A 26,925-nucleotide genomic window follows, 5' to 3' on the forward strand; every position below is an offset into this window, starting at 1 on the left:
TTAATAGCTGCCTCAGAAGGATTCTCCAGATCCGCTGGCCAGACACCATCAGTAACATCCACCTCTTGGAGAGGACCCATCAACTCCCAGCAGAGGAAGAAATTAGAAGGAGAAGGTGGGGCTGGATAGGACATACACTACGCAAGCAGCCAACCAACATCACCAGACAGGCACTGCAGTGGAACCCCAAGGCCTTCAGGTTGATAGCCTATACCTGGAACCAGCTAGAGCGAATGGCCCAGGATAGAAGACTATGGAGATGGGCATGAATGAATGAATGAATGAAGTGTAAGTACCTAACTCAGGCTTTGTGAATTCCAGTGACTTTTCTACAAGATAGTTGGGATGCTTAGCATTTGAATGCCTATGTGCCCCCAGGCTCAATCTTTTATTTTTTTTATTTTGTCACTCTGACTTTGGTTTTTTTAAAATTTAAAGGAAATGCTAAAATATACATTTTACCCTATCGTCTTTTGCATTTTTTGTTACCGTAACATATTCACTATTGGGAGCCCACAGTAGTTTCTACAGAGGAAAACAGTGTAAGTAAATAGCTAAAACTAGCTGCTATTCTTCTCTGGTTTTCTATCAGTTTTGATAGTGGTCCTGATAATTTCTGAGACAAGGTTATTGCACAGATTTTTCCAGGTGTATTATTATTATTATTATTATTATTATTACCCCTTCTGTTCATTTGCCATACCTGGACATTTCATAAAAAAATCTCCAATTTATTTCTGACCTTTTATGAGTAATGATACAAAAATATAGGAGAGCATTGAGTCCAGCCTTTCTATTCACTCATCAACCTGCCCCAACTCCCATGGCCAATGATATTTTTACATCTTTCTATCACCAAAATATGCAAGTGATTGTTAAATATGCATTAAATAGAATGAAATGTGATTGCTGGTAGTAAAGAGCTACATGCCAGTTAGGTGTCCTGGACTGGCATGTAGGCCAACAGATACATAGCAATGTGAATGCTTTGGCCATAGCAACCAATTCGTAATTGCAAAATAATTCTCCTATTTTCACAGCTGATACATTATTATAGATAAAATCCTCTATGACCAGATTCAGCTGGGCCTGCATTTTCTCATTACCCTAGTTAGTCACCAGTAACCACTCAGCTGCTTCTAGCCTGCCAGCAGCACATTAGTAGGAAGATCTCCCCTGAGATATGCTAGCAATGACTAGGACAGAGTAAATTGCTGCTGAAGAAGTTGATGCTGGCAAAAAAAATATGAGTAAGTGATGTCTTCAGTGTATACAGTATTATTAGCAGGAATCCTAGTTTTCCATGATAAACAAACCCTAAGTTCTCTGATTAAAAGAAACATAAAATCCACATTTTTCCATGATTAAAATGAAACACTGAACTTTAATTGCCCTAGGCACAATAGGTATACGTTGAACAAAATGTTTTATCGCTATATTTACAGTTGTAAAACACAGGAGTGATCCATTCACAGTGCTCTGTTTCTTTATTGTTGTCGATGGCCCTGCTGTTTCAGCCTCTTGTTTTCGTTTCTTTTCATTCGGTTTATGTTTAGCGCTTTGCATTTGTTCTAGAATTGTCTGCCTTCAAACGTAATCTACAGCTTTGCGACATACAATACAGAACAGCACATTACTGTGAAATTTGTCCTTGCCAAACTCAGTGAAACGGTCCGTAGGAGTGATTTAAGTTTTCGGCATCTTTTCATAACTTTAATTACTTAGGTCTGGAGGCTGAAGTGAAATTTGAGATGCATTAAACCACAACCCCCTAACACCATTGAGTTACCTCTATATGGTGTAAGCAGTTTATTAACATATGTTTCCCTATGTAAATGAAAAGCGCATTCAAATATCAACCACAAGAGGGGGAGGTTGTGCACAATGAATACACGAGACTGATACTTTCAGTAAAGTTTAGTTAATATGTGTTTTTATTTTTTTCATAAAATGTAAAAACTAAAGATTCTCTGTAAAAATGCAAATTCTGCATTATTCTGCATTTTTTCCATAGCAAATGGATTTCTAGGATCCCTGATTATTAGTAACTAACTGGCTGTTGGCAAACTTGCCCTATGTACAGTTATGTGAAGAAGTAAATCAGATCAGCCATCTAAGCAGTGGCCTGTGTACTATTGAAAAATAGTGGGGAGGACTATTTGCATCAATGTGGTTATTATACTACCCAATCCTGTCCATACTGGCGCTGCACCAGTGCAGACCAGCATGCAGTAGTTAGCTTTGCACAAAGTAATTTTAACAGTGGTGTATGACATTGGAAAAATTTTTGTGTGTGGAAACAGCGTATTTCATGCTATGAAGCGCAAAGAATGCAATGATAGTATGCTAAATTTCTCCAGTTCATACAAGCTCTAAAGCTCTGGCAGCTACGTGACTGCCATGCTCAAGTTTCTCACTGCTGCTGTAATAAATCTACCTGGAAATTTTACCTAAGACAGGAAGAGCCTTTGGCACCTTCACCTCACAATCCACAAAGAAGAGCTTAACAAACAGCCATAGAATAATAGAAATGTAGGACTGGAAGGGACCTTGGTAGGTAATCTAGTCCAGGTCTCTACACTGAAATCAGACTAAGTTATTATCTAGATCATCCTTACAGGTGTTTGTCTAACCTGTTCTTAAAAACCTCTAATGATGGAGATTTCACAATCCCTCTAAGCAAGTTGTTCCAATGCTTAATAACCCTTACATTTAGGAAGTTTTTCCAAAAGTCTAACCTAAATTTTCCTTGCTGAAATTTAAGAACTTTATTTCTTGTCCTGTCCTCAGTGGATGAGGAGAACAATCCCTCTTTATAACAACCTTTTATGTACGTAAAGGTTTTTATCATGCCCCCACTCGCCCTTGCTCCCTTAGTCATTTGTTCTCCAAACTAAACAAATCCAGTTTTTTCAATCTTTCCTTGAAGGTCATGTTTTCAAGACCTTTAATCATTTTTGTTGCTCTCCTCTGGACTTTCTCCCTTTTATCCACCCTTTCCACAGTGTGGTGCCCAGAACTGGACACAGCTGAGGCCTTATCAGTGTTGAGTAGAGTAGAAGAATTACTTCTTATGTCTTGCTTACAACACTCCTGCTAAAACATTGCAAAAGGGTGTTCACTTTTTTTGCAAGTGTTACATTTTTCATTTTAAATTTGTACAATTGATTATTGCTTCCTAAGTATACTACTTTGTATTTGTCCTTATTGAATTTTATCCTATTCATTTCAGACCATATCTCCACTTTGTCAAGATCATTTTGAATACTAATCCTGTCCCCCAAAGACTTGCAACCCCTCCTTGCAAACTTTATAAGTTTACTTTCTATGCCATTATAAAAATCATTCATGAAGATATTGAATAAAACCAAACCCAGGAGAGATTTCTGCAGGACTCCACTTGATATGCCCTACCAGCTTGACTGTGATAACTACTATCTGAGTATGGCCAATATGTTAGTCATCCAATCACTAATAACCTCTCTGGTGAAAACTGAAATTAAAAAAGCATTTAACATTTCAGGCATTGCTGCATTTTCTGTTATTGTCTTTCCTTCCTCTCTGAGTAATCGGCCTGCCCTGTCCTGGGTCTTCCTCTTGCTTCTAATGTATTTGTAAAATGTTTTCATGTCATCCTTTATGTCTCTAACTAGTTTAATCGCATTTTGTTCCTTTGCCTTTCTAATTTTGTCCCTATACGCTTGTTTTATTTTTATATTCAACCTTAGTAATTTCACCTTGTTTTCACCTTTTATATGACTCTTTTGAATATCTCCTGGTTAAGCCAGAGTAGTCTCTTACTGTACTTCATATATTTCCTATGAATTGGGATACTTTACTTGTGTGCCCTTAATAATGTCTCTTTAAATAACTGCCAACTCACCTGAATTCTTTTTTTCCCTGAGACTTGCTTCCCAGAGGATCTTACCTACCAATTTTCTGAGTTTGCTAAATTCTGCCTTCTTGAAGTCTCTTATCTTTATTCTGCTCTTTTCCCTGCTTCCATTCCTTAGAATCATGAACTCTATTTCATGCACCCAGCTGTCTTCCACTTTTAAAACAGTCTCTCCCCTTAGTCACATTCTCCACATTCTCTAACAGACAGTTGTCTCCAGTGCATTCAAAAACTTGTTGGATAATCTGTGCCCTGATGTATTATTTACTCAACAGGTGTCTGAGTAGTTGAAGTTCCCCATCACCACCAAGTGCTGTGCTTTGGATGATTTTGTTTGTTATTTTTTAAAAAAAGCCACATCCATCTCTTTTTCCTGGTTGGGTAGTCTAAAGTAGATGGTGTATCCCTACCCCTATCATGACATGCACCTTGTTTTTATCTCTTTCTTCTTTATCCAGAGACTTCCAACAGGTCTATCTCAAACTGGCTGATGAGGTACTTTGTTTCCTGCATGGTTTCTTAGGACCTTCCTGACAAGCAGTTCTGTCTCTTTAAATTCTGAGTATGTGTCTCACTTATTTTCCTTAATCATTTCAGTTTTCCTGTACCCGTGCCAGTGGAAATCCTCAAGGCAGGTGTTCCATATTTGGGGTCCTGAATTAAGAAGGGCCTGGATGGAAACCAAGGATACCTAAGCCAGCTACAGCGGCCTTGAAGAACCATAGTGGGAGAGGTAGGCCAATATCTACATTTTAAAAAATGCTGGGATAGCAATGTCAGTTAAGAGTCAGTTCTTATGTTCTTATGTTTTCTTACGGGTGTAATTTTTTACAACATGTTTATACTGGCAAAAACCATAGTGTAGACATAGTGATACTGGGGGGAGGAAAGTGCTTTTGCTAGCAAAGGTTATTTTGCTTAGAGGAACTGATATATAAGCTTTAGTTGCAAAATCACTCTTTTTGCCAGTATCAGCTGTGTCTACACTAGGAGGGTTTACTGGTGTACCAGTATAGGTATACTGGCAAAGCTTTTTTCAGTATAGACAAGGCCATAGTTGCTTGAACTCCCTAGGCTTTGATTACTGATGGTTTTATATATAACCAGTAAAACAATGGAATGAGGCAGATGAATACAATGGGTAACAAATTACCCATGCTTCAGTAGCATACAATGGAAGGCTTGGTCCCTGTCTACTTGAGCTGTTATATAATTATATAGTTCTCCATAACAAATGTCTAATTATATGAGAATCAGGTTTTTACAATGCTACCCACTCTGATATATTATTACACACATATAGCAGCAGCTTGCACAGAAGATGAATCAAGATAATCAGACTAGGCATCTCACTAGATTGATTTATTAGAACATTACTTCATCTGACTGAGGCCCAAGAAGAATTTATATCTGAGAAGTAACAGTATCCAAAGAAGAACATGGCCAAAAAAAATTGCATTTAGCTAGGGAACAAATGGTATGTTTGTTCTTTTTTTTTTAATGATACGCTTTATAATTTTTCCTGTTATTTTATCATTATTTTCAATGTGTCAAAGACTCTAAAATGGAAATACTTTCTCAGTGGAACAAACTTATTTTTAGCTTTATAATACCTACCCTATGATCTTAATACCAAACTACTGTAAACCATGCCACTCATACTAAGTCAGTTTAAGACAATAGGAATAGAGAAAAGAATAGGACTTTCTGCTTTGTGAGCCAAAAACAAAGAAAAACAAGTACAATTTAACAACCCATGGGTATCCACAGCAGTGACGAGTTTTGAAATAAAACTTTCTATTTTTGTGATAAATCTGCTGACATATTTTCTCAGTTTTTTTTCTTTCCTTATTTTTCATTACCAGGGATATTTGCATGAAAAATACACATGTTGCTTAAGACTGAGCCTTGTGAAACTAAACAAGTGAGATGTCTGGGGTGATAGAGCAATTCCTGATCACTACTGTCTGAGGTTGGGCAGAGAGGAAAGTCTGAATGCCACTCAGTGTGTTTCTGCTGCCCCCTGCTGTGTTTCTAGTGGAGACATTAGTTCCCCATGAGCAACACTAGCTATTATCATGGAGAGAGTTAGTGTATGAGTATGGATGTTTTCTCTCTGCATATGGATCCATCAGCATTACCAGTGCCACCTCTGTGCTATTTTGTGGCACTCAGTTGAAAGGCTTCCAGGATATTGGTAGACACAGGGAACTGGAGATGATTCTTCACTGGTTTCTTGACTGACTTGCTCAAAGAGGAGAATGGACACAGTACAGATAGTTGGCAAGGCTGGTTGCATCAAATGACTGTTTCTTGAGTACTGGCTAGACTGTTTCTTGAGTACTGCATGACAGGAGGTAGATTTTTCCTTATCAAAGCAGTTATTGAATTGAAAAGATCTGGACTAGATTGTGGAGCAAGTATAATCCTATTTCAAGCTCCTGGTATACAGAGAAAGTGTGCAGACTACTCCACTCTATGGAATGAATAAACCTACTTTGCCCTTCCACAGTTGTTCAGAGAAGACATTTGCATTATCACTTCTGTAAAACATTTTTAAAAAGAAAAGTAGGAAACAGGATGTTTTAAAAAGAGCAAAAAACATACTCTCCTCTTTGCACATCCAGCAATGTACTAGACAGAGTCAGTCAAGAGTCTGCCATACAAAGTTGGGGTGTCAATAATATTTTTAAATAATAGAACATAAATCTTCCTTCTCTTTCACAAAGCTTTATAGATTCCATGACTATTTTCAGCTTGCTTTCTAAAAGACTGGTGGAAATCCTTATGCTTTCATCACCTGCAAATTTAGCTTATGGTTTCTGCCAGTGCATCAGTCTCCATAACTATCCTTCCACTGTCCCCCACATGTACACACCCATTTTGCTCTAAAATATCAAAATTTAAAAAAATGAGAAGTGTTCTGTTGGGACATGTTCATCAGCAGATACGCTCATGGTCCGCCACCACAGCTCTGCCAAAGGTTGTCTACACTGTGCAGTGTCACTGCTCTTTGTTGCCAGCAGAGAGCTCTCCCAGCAACAAAATAAAACCACTCCCAACAAGGGTGTTTTTTCACACCCATGAGTGACAAAAGTTTTCATGGTGAAAGAGCAGTGTAGACAAAGCCTAAGAGTCTTTCCCCTCCAAATGGAGAAGCAGGCTGTGTGCGTTTAAGAATGGAAGGCAAGGAGAAACCAGGACTGTCCCTGGAAGCAACATAGCAACATCCCTGCTTCTATTGTAGTAGTAAAGGCTATTAGCATGGAACTGCAGTGCGGCCACTTTGTGAAGTAACGTCTAAGCATTTCATACCATTTTCTTGGACATTAGCACTGAGGTGCAGGATAAATGAGAATCACTAGCATCCCTCCTAGCATTTTCATTCTCCTGGTGTCATGTTTCTGTACCCTATATGGCCTTGCTACAGAGCCTCCATCTTACCGAAGTTCACACCATATGTGTTCATCATAAGATTCTTTACTGCACAGCCGGGTATGGCAGAGGTTAGCTGAATAAGGTTAGCAGTTTAGTATTCCATTACATCTCACTTTTTAAGTTCTACATTCCTACCATTTACAATATTTTCACTATCATGCTGTCTTTGAAATTCAGTATGTATCAGTCTAAATGTCTCTACATCATACTGGTTTTAACTAATGGTTGTCCATTAGTTACAACAACTGGCTGTGGTGGGTCCAGAATCCTTGAGTCTTCTTATTCTTATGCATCCATCATCTGTAGAATTTGCTGTATTGATTGTTCTTTCTAAGGAGCAAACTGTAGATGTCAATGGTTTCTGTTGAGCTCTCCACTGTTGGTCTCAATCACATATGATCTGGGCACTGAATTCTTTCTCTTTACTGCAGCTGGAGTTGTCTATCTTCCTCCATCCAACTGACACAAACAGTTACGAGGTTCTAGATGTGGCAGTTCTCTGATTGACATCTGTTGTAAAAGTTTTCATAAGATCTTTTAGCCTTTTATTTGATTTGGCTACTCTCTCATGTCTGGCCACTTTGGAGACAGATTCTTTTCCAAAACAGGAACAGCAGTTCTGAGTTGTCTTCCCATCAGAAGCAGTACTGGATTACGTCCAGTAGCTGCTATTGGTCTTGATCTGTAACTCAGAGAAGCAAGGAATGGATCTTTCCACTTTATGATATTCTTGGCTGTCTGTACATCTCTCTCTCGTCTCTCTATTCACTTCTGGTAATATGGGCTGCTAGTAATATGATCAAAAACATTTTTAGTTTGGAATGCGTTAAATTCTACTTGCAATGAATTTTGTTCCATTGTCACTAGTTATTCTGTAACACTGAAGTGTACTTCAGTTTCTCAATAACATGTGATGTCTTTCAAATACATTATTTCTATAAATCTGGAGAAATAGTCCATGATGACCAGGTAATGATGTCCTCTGAATTTGTATAAATCTGCAGCTAGTCTCTTCCACAGTCTCTCTGGTAAGTGTGTCATTCTTAAAGGTTCTTTGTATTGTGTTGGTCTGTTAGTTCACATGCAAATACTTTGTTGTTTATGTACTTGATGATGCCTGGCCACCACATTGACCAGTTGGCCCATTCGTGGCATTTAGTTAATTCTTGATGTTCTTTGTGGATGAGGTTTAAGATTTCTTCTCTCATTTCATTTGGAATTAAGATACAATTGCCTTAAATCATGAGTCCATTTTACTCGCTTAATTATCTTTGTGCCATAAAGTAGTCTTTTGCCATTTCCTTAAAATCCTTTAGATACTTGGGCTGGCTTGCCCTTATGTGAATTAGAAATTCCTGAAGTTTTGTTTCTAGTAAGGTTTCTTTTTGTAGCTTGTGTAGTCTCTTTTCTGACACTAGTCTGTATGTGTGCACAACATCCATGTATGTCTTTACATCATCTTCAAGCTCACAGGTAGTTGAATGTTTTGCTGAGCTCCAAGATAGTGTCTGCTACTACCTGATTCTAGCAAGGAAGATATTTAACTATTGGATTAAATTACATTAACTTTATCTATAGACATTGGCATCTGAGCAGTGCTTGATGAAGATCTTTTTTTCTCTAGAGGGTTACCAGTAGTTTATGGCCAGTTATCAGTGTAAACAAATTCAATCCACATAGATATCTGTAAAGGGTCTCACATGCCCATGTGTTTTCCAGGCACTCCTCTTCAATCTAAACATATTACTTTTCTATTTCTCTGAGTGTGCAAGAGCAACTGGCTTCCTCTCCAGGCCATGTTGTTGCAACAATACACCACTTAGGTCAGTGATGGGCAACTTGCGGCCCATCAAGGTAATCTGATTGCAGGCCGTGAGACATTTTGCTGATGTTGACCATCCACAGACACGGCCCCTTGCAGCTCCCACTGGCCACAGTTCACCATTCTCAGCCAATGGGAGCTGTGGGAAATGGCAGCCATCACGTCCCTGTGGCATACCACTTCCCACAGCTCCCATTGGCCGGGAACGGGGGGCCATGCCTGCGGACAGTCAACATCAGCAAAATGTCATGCGGCCCACAATCAGATTACCCTGAAGGGCCACGTGCAGCCCATGGGCTGCAGGTTGCCCACCACGGACTTAGGGCAGAGTACTTGAAAACTGGAGCTGGAGTTGAAATAATTTCTTTTATCTTTTTTAAAGCAATTTACTGATATCACCCCCAGAGACAAGAAGTGTTGAACTTCAAGAGTTCTTCCAGGGTTTTTGTCTCAGTAGAAGGGTCTTGTAGGTATCGAGCAATGTATTTTACCACCTCCAATATGCATTTCAGTTTTGGTACATTAGTTGGTACATTCAATTCTCCAATTGCTTTTTCTTTCTCAGGGGTAGGACTTTTCCATCTTTGTTTATTTTCTGTCCCAAAAACTAGATTTGGGGTAGAAAGAAAACATGTTTTTCCTTGTTTTAGCTTCAGTCCAGACTCAATGATGGGCTTAGGATTTTGTTGAGGGTTTTTGTGAAGACCTGTATATCAGAATATTGTCCATAAAAATTACACTTCCATTTGTGTTCCTTAGCAGTTCTGCCATCTTTCTTTAGAAAATTTCATGTGCACTGGTAATCCCAAAAGATGAACTTCAAAAGTAAACTCTTCCAAAAGATGTAATAAATGAAGTCAGTTTAGCACCTTCTTTGACTAAAGGAATTTGCCAGTATCTGCTCAAGGCATCTAGTGTGGGTAATATTAGCTTTTTGCACTTTGGGGAGGAAATCATCAAGTGTTGGGAGGATATATTTTTCTCTCAGAACAACTTCATTAAGTGTTTTAAGATTCACGCAGATATGTATTTCCCCATTATTATTTCTAGCTGATACCACTGGGGCACACATTGCTGTTGGCTCACAGATTTTCTCAATTATGCAAATCTGCTTCATTCTCTTTAACTCCGTTTCCTCATTATGACGCAATGAGGTAGGAATTCTGTGAGATACATGTACAGTTTTTGATTCAGCATTGTTTCTTAAGGATATTTGTACTGGATCTCCTTTCAAAAGTCCATATCACCAAATATTCCACTGAAGTCTTCCACCTTTCTCACAAGGTCCACCATGGCTGCCACACTGCAGCTGAGAAGGTTGTTGGTCTGGGGTCCTTTGATCACATACACTCTGAATGCATAAGTTTAGTCTTTCTAAGCTGTTTCTCTGATGAACTGGCCCATGCAGTTCAGAATACCATTGGGGCTAGTCAAAGCTCTGTCAGATGATGTCAGCTCTGGGAGGGGTTGAAGGTAATTGTAGGTTTAGCTTTAAAGTCAATAGTCTTGCCATGAATATTCAATTTCACTCTTCAGGGAGGCTCTGTGTCACCTGCAAGTGATAGATCCCAGAAACAATGGCTTATGATTATCTATAATACGAGTCAATTCCCTGACTACTTTGGTGAGGCAAAACAGCTGCAAAATGTCCATGTACCATGCATTTGTTACACCATGCACCTCTGACTAGAAATATATCATCTCTTGGGACATGACTTTTTCCATACCTTGTGCATATATTCTGGAATTTGTTCCTCTTAGCCTGGAAGTTCTCTCTCTGCGCCTCAGGACTTGTATCATAATGATTATCAGCAATCATGTTGAAGCTCTTTACTGATTCCAAGCTAGTTTCTTGTTTTTCAAGTTTGTCCAGTTGCTCTTGGTTTTGCTGTATCACCAATTCAGGTTGCTTTGCTATTTGAATAGCTGTGTGTAGGGTTAGGTCTGTTTTAATTGGAGCTGCTGCAAAAGGTTTTTATCTGCAAATCCAATAACCAGCCTATGTCTGACATTTTCATGTTTTACATTGCCAAAATTACTGTCTTTTGTATGCAGAGCTCTTAAAAAACATTCATCATTTCCCCTGGTTCTTGAATTCTCTGCTGAAAACATGCTCTTTGATAAACCATATTTTTCTGGAGTATAAAGTATGATCATGCATAGCCAGAAACCTTTCACAGTCATCTTCAGTAAAGTCAAAGGATTTAAAGACATGCTCTGCCTACTTTCCCATAGCATATAATAAAAGAAGATACCTGTATATGTCTAGTTTCTTTGTGGAGTTTGTTTGCAATGTGAAATCTTGCAAAATGCTGCTTCCAGTCTGTCCATTGTGAAGGTTTGTCAAAGCTGTTCTCTAGGACACTGTGTTGATGAGATCCTGCAACCTTTGTTGCTTTGCTCCTGGAGGGGGAGGGACAGCTCAGAGGTTTGAGCATTGTCTCCCTAACCCCACAGTTGTAAGCTCAATACTTGAGGGGGCCATTTAGGAATCTGGGGCCAAAATCCATCTGGGGATTAGTCCTACTTTGAGCAGAGGGATAAACTAGATGACCTCCTGAGGTCCCTTCCAAACCTGATATTCTATGTGAAACCTTTGTTGCTGTTTTCCTTTTGTTTCTGTTCTTAGTTTATTTCTGACACTATTTCATGTTCCTGTACCAGATATGGACTGGCTACAGAGCTTCCTTCTAAGTGACATACACACCAGATATGTTCATCATAAGTTCCTTTAATGCTCTGCCAGATATGACTGGAATTTGCTTAAATAAAGCATTTTACGCACAGTGCCACCATGTAGCTTAACAGTATGGTACAATTTAGCATTCTATTGCACCAGGCATCCTGAAGATACAACTTCCCATGAGCTGACATGAACATTAGAAGTCCAAATCTATATACATGAGACTATTAAAGAAGGAGTTAAATTTTTACATTGCAAAGTGCTGTAGGTTTTTCATGTTAAGACACAAGTGAGAACGGCCTTGATTGTGCAGTTTGCCTAACTGTGGGAGGAATACTGTAGCATGAGGATGCTTGTGGTGAGGATTTGGTTGTATTCTCTGTAGCTCCTCATTTTATAAGTAAGTCAGTAAAGTCTTCCCACTGATTCTTTTTGTTTTCAATAAAGCCTTTAATAACATAACACTGACAAGCAGGTTTTAAGTGTAATCCCCAAAAGAAGTATTTAAAATTTATAGGAATTCAGCAGAGTGGTAAAAACAAAATGAAAGTAAACAGAAAGCTGGTACAGCAAAGCAGCAAGCTGCTGCGGAAGTCAGGAAAGGCTGTTTAAAAGGAAATTGATCAGAGTTGCCAGGCTCCAAATTAAGGTCCTCTCCCCTTTAAAAAAAAATACCCACACATTTGATTTAATTCAATAATTAATTTATGTATTTATTGTTAAAGTTCCTCCATATATTGGAAAATTCTCAACCCTCCAACAATGAAATGCTACTGTGATACCATCTCAGCTGGTAGGCTGGGAAATCCACCCAAAACAATTCCAGGCCACTAGGTTTGTTTTAGTCACAGATGCGTGTACTCATGCATGTTATATTGATTCTGCACTCTGCCTGACTGCTCTGAGTTTATGAGCTGGCTCAGCACTGAAATTTCAAAGAATCCTATTCTCTGAGGACCAGAATGTGTGCCGGAATTGTGACAGAGGCAGACACACTTCCAAAGAGCCACCCCTTCTTCTTTCACAGCTTGCATAAGGGCTAGCCACATCCCTATGCTCATGTTCTTAATGCACCCTCTATGCACTCCAAGGCACCCTAAGGATGCGGCAGCTAGTTCAAACCCCATGTGAGCCAGGGATTTTGAGAAGGAATTCACATCCCTGAGGTACAATCTTTTCCTGAGTCCTACCCCTGCCCCAAAGGGAATTGCAGCTCCACACTGTCTGCAATGGAGGGCTGGACCTTAAATGCCCGATCTATCCTTCAGTAAGTATTCATGGACAGTCACTGTCAATTAAAATCAATGCATCTCACGTAGAAATCTGGAGCTTTGTAATGAATCCATATTGATTAAATATAATAAAGCATTTGTCATATCAAAATTCAACATTTTTAATAAATAGCCACATGCTGATGAGAGTTTTTAATGTCAATATCTGCTTGACTGCTTTCATCTGAAAAATATGGGTCATGTGCAGGGGCGGCTATAGACAGTAGGCTGCCCCAAGCAGCGCGCGCGCCCGCCGCCGCCCTTCCCGGCTGGTCCGGTCCGTCTTTCCAGCGCTCGGTTGAGCCTCCTGCCGCATGCCTGCAGCAGGTCCACTGGAGCCCGGGCGAGCGGACCTGCCGCAGCCGCGCGGGAGCTCAGGGAGCAGGGGAAGACGGGAAGACGGGACCCACCGCAGCGCCCGCCGCGCGTCCGGTCGTCCCGGCCGTGGGCCAGCGGACCGGGCGCAGGGCGGGAGCTCCAGCGCCCCAATGCCCCCCAGAGCGGCGCGCGGCGCCCGCGCCCGCCTGCTTGGCGCGTCTGGTCATGTGTTGATACATGCAATGTAGTTGAAGCGTCCCAGGATATTAGAGAGACAGGTGGGTGAGGTAATATCTTTTATTGGACCAACTTCTGTTGGTGAGAGACACAAGTTTTCTCTCTCACACCAGCAGAACTTGGTCCAATAAAAGATATGACCTCACGCACCATGTGTTGATCCAATTTAGCTGTCAAAAACACTATCAGCATCACTGAGATCACATACACTACCTCTGTGCTCCTCTTCCCATCTCTGTGTCTGTCCTCATTATCTGCTGGTACCATAGCCATTCCTTGTGTATGGTGAATCGGGGTTACCGCTACAGCCCCCCCCTCTTTGGGGGGCCCAGCGAACCTGTGCGATTGGCCAGCACAGTCAGTCCCAGAAGTGATGGGTCTTTCCTGGAAGTGACAGATTTGTCACTTCTGCTCCGGGCCCTAGACCCCCACAGGGATGGCTCTGGCTGATGCCATAGCAGGAACATTCAATTAATCCCAAAACACAGAGGAAACTAGGAATGATAGTGAAGTAATGTCTGCTTTTTACTTCTTTTGGTGGGGTGCTTAAAATGTGAGCAATGTCTTTTAGCCTAGTGACAAAGAATCTGGGCGTAAAGAATAGCTTAGAATGTGACCTCACTCTGTTGCTATTTGTAATATAATCAATATTGCCATCTGTGACTCTGTCTTTTGTTTTATCTTCTCACTCCTCATCAGCACATTATTCTGTTTGTTTTTAAATAATTTCTAATTAGAGGATTTTAGAGTTCCTCATGATATCATCAACATTTTTCTATAGAGTTCAAAATTACAATGACTGTGGTCTGTCCTAGCAACTTCCACATCAGGGCCTTTGAAAACAGGAGATAATTGTTCATGTCTGCACACATTAGCAGCCCTCAAATTGTGTTATTTCCATTAATTGACTTCATGTCTAGATGATTAGCTATTTGGGTGATTCTTCCTTCTCAGTCAGACTTGGATTGTAATTTAGAAGAAAAAATATTCAGCTTTAATTTATTCTTTTTTTTCTGGAGATATTAATATTGGAGTGATACAGATGCATATAACTGGCATATTTCCATTTGTTATGCAATCTTTGCTCCACTTATGTTTCACATAACTGGCAAGCTTTCCTATTTTACATATGGGGAAACTGAGGCACAACGAGGTGAAATGACTAGCTCAGTGTTGTATAGAAGATCTGAGCATGAAATCCAGGCCTTCTGAGTCCCAGTCTAGCACTTTATTCATTAGGAAACACTGCCTGTCTACTAAAGTAAATTGTTACTACTTTTATCTTTTATTGTACCAATACATCACCGGCTGTATCACTAACTACATTCAAATTGTAGCATCTTTGTTGGAGATGTATGGGTCAGAGAAAACCCAGCTTCACTTTCAGAATCCAAAATGAGTTTGAAAGGCTGGCAATTAGTTTTTTTTTCCTAACAGATTTTACATTTAGATGGAGCAGATGTGGTGTGTAAATCATTGGGAGACAAACATGGAATCCCATCTTGTCTTTTTCATAAAGTCACTTTACAGGGCAGAACCACACTTTAAGGTTTGTAATTACCTTGGTCTGATTATATTTAATTATGTCCCCATTCCAACCTACTAACCACACTCAAGATAAATAAAATCCTAGTAAAATGTTAAGGGAAACCTTCCAAGAAAAACATATTCTTTAATTGTATTTCTAATAATATCTTAGGATACTCACACCTACTTGTCAACTGCTGGAAATGGGCCATTTTGATTACCACTACAAAAACTTTTTCTTTCCTGCTGGTAATAGCTCACCTTAACTGATCACTCTTTTTATAGAGTGTATGGTAACACCCATTGTTTCATGTTCTCTGTGTGTGTGTGTGTGTGTGTGTGTGTGTGTGTGTATGTATATGTATATATATATATATATATATATATATATATATATATACACATCTTCCTACTGTATTTTCCACTGCATGCATCCAATGAAGTGGGTTTTAGCTCATGAAAGCTTATGCTCAAATAAATGTGTTAGTCTTTAGGGTGCCACAAGTACTCCTGTTCTTGTTAAAAATTCAGTTTACCTTTTGCCACATATACTGTTTGTTAGAGACAAGACAACAATTTTTAGGAGCAGTTTATTTGACAAACTTAGCCATTGTGAATTGTTCATGGAGACATGAGTTTTTTAGAATAGTTTGTTCATTGTTCATAGTTGTTTGCGAATTATTCATTAACATAAATTTAAGCCTATGGATTGTCATGAAGGCTAAACAGCTGTTTGGTTTGCATCCCCTTTATGAAGGGTTGGAGAATGAACACCCAGATCCTTGGCAAGCAAGGTATCTCTACACAGACAAGCATATTTATCACTATTCATTACTATAATCTATTATTCTATTGTGTAAAATGTTTAAGGGATCTAATGAGAGTGAAGAAAAAACAATACCTCATGACTCAAATCAACAATCACAAACACTAAATAATTAATAATGACTAATTACAGTGAAATCAGTTTGCATACGTCATTCACTGAATATTTACCCAAAATAAAGATATTTGCACAGATCACTGTCAATTTGACAATGTTTCACAAAGAGAAAAATCTCTCAGCTCATTGGATAATGTATTTTGTAAATATAATTCAATCACCTCTATCAATGTCTGTGGCCAGGGTTTTTTGTTCTTTCTTTGGAGAAAGGTGTCATCACATACACTCCATAAATGTTACTCCACCACTTCTGTATTTAGTTATTCATAAAGATTTGTGTAATTATTCATGAACACTTTACATCAGAGATTGCAGGACTTGTTGCTGAAATTTATGTCACTGAATTAAATTTCTTTTGGGCCAGAAATTAAATGATAGAACTACAAGGCAGAAGGAGAAGCAAAGGAATGAATAGCATCATGGTTCTTAGAACATGGACACAGTGTAACAGCCCCTGTTTCTAATTTGCCAAATTATTCATATATAATGTAACTACATTTGCCCACAGCTCCACTGTGACATTTGCTTTGTACACTTTACTCAGTTTGGACAATTACATTAAACTGGTCAATTCCCTTCTCTCTTTATAGTCAGTTTCTCTTTCTAGTTCTCATGCACAAGCACAAAGCTGCTGCACTTGACCTTCCAATACTGATAGAGAATCTATAAAATACCATAGAACCCCATGAACTCCAAAAATAATGGAAACATTTCTGTTTATATTAGATTGTGAAATGATTAATTTCCTTTTGTTACAAAGTGTCATATTAGCACCTATATTCCTGTGGATTTGACAAAAAAATGTGTAAAAGAACGGCAAAACTAAGAATGCAAGTCTATGGATTGGATGGTATATAACTCATAAATAGACTGAAGTCAGTTAGCAAATGCATAATGACCAATATTATTCCTCATTTCCTGCTGTGGAAAACAGTTAATTGATCATGATCCATCATTGGAACCATCTTTTCTATACAATGTAACTATTATGTGTTCCTTTTTTGGAAAAAGAGTTGATGGGTCTACAGCACCTGGCTTATTTGCCTCCTCTACAAAATAAAGTATACATCTGAAAAGTCAGAACTGAGCTCAATGACACAAATATTCAATAGCTAGTCTTTTATTCCCAAATATGATTTTATAGATTCCAAAGGCTGAGTTTTTATGTTCCGTTTTAGGGGAAAGTTTAAGAACATAACATAAGAACATAAGAAAGGCCGTACCGGGTCAGACCAAAGGTCCATCTAGCCCAGTATCTGTCTACCGACAGTGGCCAATGCCAGGTGCCCCTGAGGGAGTGAACCTAACAGGCAATGATCAAGTGATCTCTCTCCTGCCATCCATCTCCATCCTCTGACGAACAGAGGCTAGGGACACCATTCTTACCCATCCTGGCTAATAGCCATTTATGGACTTAGCCACCATGAATTTATCCAGTCCCCTTTTAAACATTGTTATAGTCCTTGTTTTATGCATCCATATTTATATCCAGCTTTCTGAAATACAAATATTAATTCAATTCAGTTCAATGCTGCTGTGATGAAATGCTTCAAAATATGAAACAGATATCTGCATGATGTGCCAATTGTTTTGTTTAGATGCTGACATTCTGCCAACATGCTGAAGCTGGAAACCTATTTTGTGAAAATGATTGATCTTGAAAGGGGTCAAGTTGTTTATTACATTTCAATATTATGCTAAATTAGCTTGTTAATGCATCCACACTGCATAAACAAATGTTTCAAATAAGCTGTTTATGTTAATAAATGGATGCTTTAATGGAGTTGCCCCAACAGGGGTTCCACTGCTCAAATTCTTTCATTTGAGTGCAAATGGTGGTACATGGCAACTGTTTTTGCTGCTGTTTACAGGGTATTATACAGTTTTAGTCTAATACTGTAATTTAGTGTCATGTTTTCTATATCAGCTTTTTGTTGTTGAACCTCAAAGCTTCCTGAAAATGATTGACATTGTTCTAAGCAAAGCTTAAAGGTTGTGTACATTGTTCAGAGTTCAGCCACCTGTCTGGACAGAGCTTTTGTAATGACCAGTAGTGCAGTCTAATAGCTCATCGTACAAATGGGTAAAGTGATACATTTGTTCACGTTCTGTTTTATCCAAGCCCCACAGAGGAAAACTAATATTTAAAGAGATGTTTCACAATGGTGGCTTAACAAAAAAGAGAAAACTGATATTCTTGGCAAAATACACTCACTTTGATTCTGTTGTATATAGTTGAATGTTATTAGATCTGGCCTTTTTGTGTCAGAGCTACACAAGTGCCGAGGGCCAGAGCAGTGCCAACTATGTGGTTTGTGTTGTAAGAGCCATTGGGTGATGCAGGGTAGGATAGCCTAGGGCAGGCACTTGGGAATATATAGGGTCCATTTCTAATTTTATCACTCCAGAGAATCCACTGGCTGTGGAGACCAACAAAGATGCCAAACCACTGCCCAGAGAGGACACAGGCCCAAAGTGGACTTAAGGTTATAATAATAGGAGATATGCCAATCTCCTAGAACTGGAAGGGACCTCGAAAGGTCATTGAGTCCAGCCCCCTGCCTTCACTAGCAGGACCAAGTACTGATTTTTGCCCCAGCTCCCTAAGTGGCCCCCTCAAGGATTGAGCTAACAACCCTAGGGTTAGCAGGCCAATGCTCAAACCACTGAATTATCCCTCCCTCCCTGGGAAGTGACCCAGGGAATGTAGATACTTGAATCCTGAACAGGGAGGTTGCTGGCTCCACAGGGCCCTGGGTGAGAACTTGGTGGAGTGGGGTTGGCCCGAGTTCCCCTATCTTCCACCTAGCGCTGGCAGGTGGGCATTACTGCCAAAGACTCTAGCTATAGACTGCTCTGCCCAGGGGACTGAAGCCTCTGTTATTGTTTACTCCAGCCAGGATGTGAGGGACTACAGACTGTTCCTTGGCTCTGCCCCACCCAGAAGTCTGGAGTCCCTGATTGTGTTTGTTTGGAAGTCTTAACTACTGTGTGATGAGGTGTACCAACTCCACTCTGGGCAAACAGGGGTGCCCTCTCAACCCCCAGGTGCATAGAGCCCTGAGACAGGATGCTTTTTTTGAAAGAACACCATATATTTTGTATTCAAATTAAAATTTGTATATTTTGCTTAAAAGTATTCTGTTGATTGTATTCTTTGTATTGCATAATTTAATTAAGGTAAAGCACCAAGAGCAAAGAATGGGTACTTAAAATCTGCACATAAAGTAAATATTCAATAAAAGATTCACTATTTTTATTATGGATGTTCCTTACACGACTCAAGGGAGGCAGAGGGGTGTGTGTGTGTGTGTGTGTGTGTGTGTACTCAAATGTTCTCCAGCTTAGCTTAGGTTGATTGTCAGGAAAGTTCTTTGTTACTTAATCAGCTCTCTGCAGCAGGCATATTCTTTGTTTTGTTTCAAGGCTTTTAATCAATTCCATTTTGGTTCTGCTTTCTGTTTTTCATAAACTAAATGATAACATTATTTGCTTATTCAAATAAGCGAAATAATCATGCACCATAACTTCAACTCTGATTTTATGATGCACCTAAAGACTATTAGACTAAAGGCTTGCCAATTTTATTGTCATTCAAATAGTGATGACAATATTGTCAAATGACAATATTGATAAAGGGCTGTGAAGATCTTTTGGGTTCACTGGACTCAAGCCTCAGGTTATAATATTGCCTTGGTATAATCTCTGGGAAGCTACTCCTGTGATTAACTCTAACAAAGGGTGCCCAACCTACAGCCCATGAGAGCCTTTCAACAGAATATGCTAATGGACGATTCATTAGCATTTTGTCATCATGTTTATATTTTAGTTTACACAAGTGTGTAAATAGGCAATAATGTACATAGAAACAACCCACCTAAATATACCCCAAACAAATTGAACTTAAAGTATAAATCCATATAGCTGATTTTCAATCTTATTAAAATATGTAGAATCTGTTTGGCCCACACAAGGTTGTGCTTAGGTTTATGTGGACATCCTGTATAATAAGGTTGGGCACCATGGACTCAAATCACATTGCCATGATTTCACCTAAACTCAGCTGTGAAACATTTATTTGCCAAACTTAGTTTAAGTCTGCAGCATTTTGAGAATCAAAATTTTGTATATATTTCTTATAGGTATTAATGGTTTTTGGCAAGATTGATATCAAGTGTAAATAGTTCTGGAATCGCGTATGTCTAATAAAAGTGAAGAAATAGGTATATAAATAAAAATATTTTCCAAAAGGGAACAAAGTCATAAAAATCCTCCATATTCAAAGATGGAAATATTCCCATTGTATCTCTGGGCATTGGTAGTATCACCCCAGCACGGCTAACTTTATATTTCCTGACATACCATTATTGCTTAAAACTGTCCTGATTTTATTTTGTGTTAATATTTCTCCTGATTGTAATACACCTCTTAAATGCTATGATCTGTATTACATTAATGAAAAAGAATGAAAGGCTGGTTAATAAGTGAACTAATTTTTACAATTTCTCTCCATGACAAATGTATTAATACAGATGAGGTAGTCAGTGGAATTGTTCCCAAAGCCACAAGAATGAACAAGCCGCTATCTTATCAACTGAAAGCAAAGAAGCATCATAAAATGTTCTTGAGCAAAGCCAGGAACAATGAGTTGATACCCAGACTCTCAGATAATTGAAAACATGCAACACATACACTTCTGAGACTTTTTTTTTTGGGAGGGGGAGGCTAATCTCTTGTGAAATAACTTGTTTTTTCCTCCTCAAAGTTCCATTTGCTGAGTTGCAGCAGGAGCTTTTGTAAAGTACCAGAACACTTCAAGATGTAATTGTCATTCAGGGCAAGCACAAATAGTTCCCCAAATGTCAGAGGCAAAAGAGTTTTGTTATTTTGAAAGCACAAGAAATAGCATAGATTGTTACCAAACCTTTATTTTAGGCACACTCCTTGATCTCACATCAAAATTATGCCTACATTTTTACCTGTCAGGGAATGTTATATTTATAATGCAACCAGAAAAAGTCAAATTCCACAGTAATGACCATATAGCATTGGGAAAAAACAAACTTATTTTGGTTGATTGCTTTAGGAACTTTCCTTTCCTATTTCTTAAGCTTGCATAAGACACAGGGGAACATGATGGCTCAGATGGTATATTGAAACGTTTTTCTTTAGGTCAGTGGTTCAAATCTGGTCAAAGTCATTAGTGACAGAAAGTTACTCTTTGAAAGCTGTTCTTAGTCCTCTGAGGACTGAGCCGGCGGTCTTAGCATGCAGATATCCACATTGCAAAAACCACCATCACATCTGACATGAATTGACAAAATAGTGAGGGATGGACCTCAGAAGATTCATTACAGGGAAGAACCCAGATATTCCTGTGCTTTTCAAAACTTATCTGAACATCTTAGTACAGAAATTGTGACAGAAATCTCCATTCTCATCAGTTTGCCAGTAATTATGTCTTCCAGCTGGACTGGAAATGTCCCCAGGGAATATTTAACTCTTCTTGTGATACAATAGGTCATTGATAATTCACATAGACCATTACAGATTACTAACATTTTCCAATCAGCAAGAGCAACATCCTAGATACCATATACTTGTTGCCAAGTCTCATGATTTTATTGCGAGTCTTGCGATATTTGGTGTTTTTCTAAAACTCTTGGTACCAGGCGACACATGATTATGTTACGTCTGTTAGTCTATAAGTTGCCACAGGACTCTTTGCTGCTTTTACAGATCCAGACTAACATGGCTACCCCTCTGATGATTATGTTTCTAGCTCTTGCGGTTGGGGGGAAAAATCTCAAAACAAAAGACAACCAGAAACTAAAAATTCAAATACCAAAAAGCAAATAAAAGGAACCCAACATTTATTATATTTTAAAATCTCATGATTTTGTGGCTTGATTCATGATTTTTGAATGCTTAGGGTTGTTGATATCAATCACATCACAAAATATAATTTTCTCTTTTTTTTTTTGAGAAGGGCAGTTTAATTTTATGTTGAACTATTGCTTCATTAGTATACCAACAAACATAGTGTGTATGTGTGTGCATATATATATATCTTGTTCAAGAAATTAAGCCAAATTATTATGAAGCCTCACTAAAGAACTCGTGAATGTCATCCCTTCTTCATGAACAATCCATGGAAACAACATGAAACTCAACAAATTTGAACTCTTTAGGGAAAGGTAGTGGAGTATTCCTCCCCACCCTCTCTTGTGGAACGTGCAGGGGCAGTGCCTCAAAATCCATTAGGAGTACAGCAAGGAAGGCTGTAAACCTGGAGTGGTCTCCTGTTCCTTCATCAGTCCCATGAGAGCATGGCTTCCATACAGCTGATTCCAACCACTTTCCCTCAGTTAAAAGGTCATAGAGCAGGTTTCTATATAAGGACCTGTATAATCAATCTTCTTGGGTTTTGAGAGGGATATAGCTGCAGAGAATAGCTACCCCTCTGGCTCAGCTTCCTTCCACACCACAAAAACTGAGGACCTCCAAATTCCTGCAGGAGCTTTGCTGGTGGAAAAAAGGGGATAATGCCATTTTTACTCATCTTCCCCATTCCATACACAGTTGCTTCTTTTGGCTGGTAATGACATAGTTTTCCTTCCTTCTGTGTGCAGTTCTTAAGTGAATGATTTAGTCCTCCACTGTTAAATCAGTGGTGATAAGGGGAATCAGAGAACCAAGGTTTGTGTTAATCAGACTTGCAAAATGAGAATTTGCAAGGTCCTACAGTATTTTGGTCCTAGTCAGAATGTGCTTAAGATTCTTTCCTTGAAGATACATTGTACTTTAATTTCCTTTCATGGCCATAACCAGAAAATGGAAATATGTATGCTTAAAATCAAGATTTAGCTATAATTGTGAGGCGCAGCATGGAAAAGTTTGCTTTGTTGCTGCTTATGCTGGACTTGTTCGGTGGACTTCAGTTTCCAGTGTATATATGACAATTTTCATACCAGTAATTTCATTTCAGTACAAAAAGAATAGGATTTCAAAAGATATAGTCAAAAATGTGCAGCTGTTATAATATTCAGTCGTACTGTAGGACTTCTTGAAGTCTGTGACATTGTTTTCTCTTAAACATTGTATCTTTTAGTCATTCATTTTTTTCATATTCAAAATTGTAATAAACATTTGCTCATCCTGGTTTAATTCAGGATAAACGTTTATGACAAATCAGAGGAACCGGGTACTGCCAGCACTGAAGTTATAAATGTGAGACAATATGAATAGCTTTGGGAATCTTCATTGGGTTGAATCACTAGCATATGAGATAAACTCTTCTGTAAAGATGAAATGTAACTGCAATACTTTTTTTTTAAAGATCCTTGGTCAATTTCAGTAATCAGTTTTTCAAGAGTAAAACTACAATAACTCCATGTCACTCACTGGAGTTGCTCCTCTTGTGTTTCAATGGATTAGCTGAGGGTAGAATTTGATTCCTTGAATTTTTCACTTGCAAATATTAATTATCAAAATATTTAATGAGGCAGAATGAAGAGTGATCACTTACTTGTAATTATATACTGCACATGGGTACTTCTATGTAGATTGTTTTTCTTCTCTCAGTAGTGATTATGTGAGGAAAAATTAATCAGTGAATGACCATGCTGTAGTAGTTTCTTCTCCCATTAACAGACACAGATTTTGAGGGGATGGGATTTTACATTACTTTTTTTTTAAATTGGAATTGTAGAGCTGGAGAGGTCTTGTTACTGAATGCAGATTCACTATTGCCTTAGTATTACCCACAGCAGCAACTCTGACAATAGGCCTCTTCTGGCATCTCTTTATTTGACTTTTTGTTCATTGTATTCTCAATAAGTGTCTCTATTTTAATAAGACTGAGTTTATTGTTTTCCTGGTAGATGAGATGCCTAATGTAGGGCATTGCAGATTCCCCTGTTGGATGGAAAATAGACACTCTACGCGACCATAGACTTCTTGTAGCACATGAGCTGCCAAGAACAGGCAAGGATTTCCCTTATATCTGAGGAAGGAGTAATACACTAAATCAAATATTTTCCTGGATTAAAAAAAAATAAAGCTGACTACATTCCGAAAGCAATATATGGCTCTCATGGCCCTACTACAGCAAAACTGGAGACTAAGGCTCAAATGTTCAAAAATGCTTATGGCCTAGATCTGCAAAGTTATTTAGGTGCCTAATTCCCATTGAAATCAATCACAGCTAGGAATATGAGGATCTGTGCCAAAGGAACTTAGGAGCCTATGTCCCATTGACTTCCGGTGAGATGTAGAGCCAGATTTCCAAAAGTATTTAGGCACCTAAAGATTGCCCAATGGGGCTTTCAAAAGCATCTGAGTAGGGCTTACTTCCCATTTATCTGCATAGTTGGGCACATAAATACCTTAGGTTCCATAATCACTTAGATATTTTTGAAAACATTACCCTACATTTTAATGATTGGAGAACAAATTAAAACTTGTACTGAGAAAATTCATGAATGTAAACCTGAACTAGAAAGTTCAAAGCTTTTTCCAGAATTCTCAGACAGGACAAATTCTTATGCTCAGAGAGATGGGAATATTGGAAAATGCAAACAAAATTATAATCCACGGGTGAATGGCCTGCCAGTGGACACGGAAGGAGAATTTTCTTTTACTAATCTTTCAGCTACACTCATATTTTTTTTATATTGAGCTTCACCTTGAAATGTTGAATGTATGTTGTTTCCCCTTGTCACATCTCATTTTATGTCTATACTTTGATAATCATTAACCAGGTTTTAAACCAATTTATCTCTTTTTTTTTCAAAGAATTATCCTCAGGCACCAGAAAGATTGATGTCCCCCTCTACTGAAAGAATGGAAGGAGAATCTGTCTTATCAGATATGACTGCCTGTACAAGAGGATGGCTTTAGCATAAAGCCTAATATTGACAGATTGAACAGAAGATAGAAAGCTTTTTTTGATCTTATGGAACCAGAGGGACCAAACTAGTGAGCTGCTTAGCACCTCTTCAATGGTACTATGTCCCATAATCATTCGTACTATCATAGCATTTAAAGGCTTAGGACACCATTGTGCTAGGTGTTGTATAAACAAGGATAGACACATTTTCTACCAAAACATCTTACTAGTTAATCTGTAACAAGACCCAACATTTGGGTGTGACAAACAAAATGGGGAGGAGTTAAGAGCAAGGAGGATGGCAATGACAATGTAATCTTGCAGTTATGTGGTCAGCTATCTGCATACCTCCATGGTTCCAAAATAATATAAATATTTCCAACTTCTGATCCAGCTAGTCTTCACTGTTTGGCTGACATCTTGCAGGGATTTAAAGAGGGTAGTGGTTTCAGGCCCTGATTCACCTGTCTAACCATAGTCCACAAAATACTAAGAACATGCTTTACTTTAGACATATGCTTAAGTATCATTGACTTCAATGGGACTTATTCATATACTGAACATTTAGTATGTACTTTTGTGTGTTGCTGAACAGGGATGAATTTAAGTGTGAGCTTAAACACTTTGCTGCATTGAAGTTTTACAAAGTGGGGGCTTAATTTGTGGAAAGTATTCCAAATGTAAGAGGTATCTATTCCCATTGACTTGAATGTAAATTGGAGACACTCCACGGTTAAATCTATTTTAAAAAGTTGTGACTACAAAGGCACTCTGAATTGCATATTGTCTTGATTTTCTTCCCCTTGTTTTCATATACATCTTAATCTCTTTTGTCTCTATTCTTTCCCTGTTAATTTTTGCTATTTTCCCTTTATTACAATACCATAGATAATGTTAAAAGTTGAAGATACTCCATATTTTGGGATAACTATAAAAGGAGTCTGAATATTGTACATCAATAAAATCTTACCTTTTTGATGGTATTATATTTTTATCATGTATATGGAAAATGGAGTTGATCCTGATTTTGTGGCAATAGGGAATGGGATCACTGTTTTTTACTTTCCTACTTGTGACATTTAAAGAAGGGTTGAATCTTACAAATGAAACTTGGAAGAAATATATAGCTTTATCTAGGCCATTGATCCAGAGGTTTGTCAAATCATTAAATTAGCCTTTGAGTCTCTGCAAAACAAGTTAGAGAGGCTTGTCAATTTATTAGCTTTGTGGTCTGTGGGGACCCCTTTAAAGTCTAAAGTCTCAGCAACAAGCCCTGTGCTGGCCAGCTGCATCCTACATATTATTGCATAGGTCTCAGAAAATTCCCTTGCCCTTCAGGGAAAGACATTAAAATATAACATGAGGTGAAGGACTTCGTCTCTAGAGTAAATGAGCAACCCCAGCGAGAGAAGACTTACAGAAAAGGCTGCCCTCTGAAGTCTTATGGAACCACATCCACTTTGGCTGCTGGGGAAGTTTTGGACGAGATGGCCTCCCCTAGCAGGAATATCCTGCTGTTGCTTTGGAAGACTTGTTCCCCATGTCTTTCCTCAGTAAAGAATTCTTTGGTTGTCAGGAGTAAGTGGGGAACTCAAGAGTGACTGGAATCTGGAGAAAATGGGGCCTTTGAATTTTACCCAGCTCTATTTAAGAGAAAACACATGTCAAAGAATCTGTGGACAACAGAAATCATGCTTAATGCTAGGCTGTGTTAATGATATTATTTGTTCTTTTGTTTTTGGTTTCAGTTTTTGATCTTCTTTTCAGACATTTGTCTGTATGTAATTTACTAAAGTAATAAATGAATATTTTATTAAAAATACATTCTTTTAAAATTCCCACTGCTGACATTTCACTACTGGTTACATATGTTCTCATTGACTGTATTTGCAGCTAACTAG

The 26,925-nt window shown here is 38.5% G+C and overlaps 1 long non-coding RNA gene across 1 annotated transcript in view; it reads left to right on the forward strand.

Annotated features, from left to right (window-relative positions):
- LOC120388325 overlaps positions 1-26,660 on the forward strand; it is a 43,635-nt gene extending 16,975 nt beyond the window's left edge. Inside the window, exons 2-3 of the long non-coding RNA XR_005590548.1 lie at positions 4,493-4,628; positions 24,931-26,660. This is a non-coding gene — a long non-coding RNA (uncharacterized LOC120388325). The remainder of the gene's footprint in view (positions 1-4,492; positions 4,629-24,930) is intronic.
- The last annotated feature ends 265 nt before the right edge of the window (positions 26,661-26,925 follow it).

The sequence above is a fragment of the Mauremys reevesii genome, linkage group 1, assembly GCF_016161935.1.
Source record: "Mauremys reevesii isolate NIE-2019 linkage group 1, ASM1616193v1, whole genome shotgun sequence".
NCBI lineage: Eukaryota > Metazoa > Chordata > Testudines > Geoemydidae > Mauremys > Mauremys reevesii.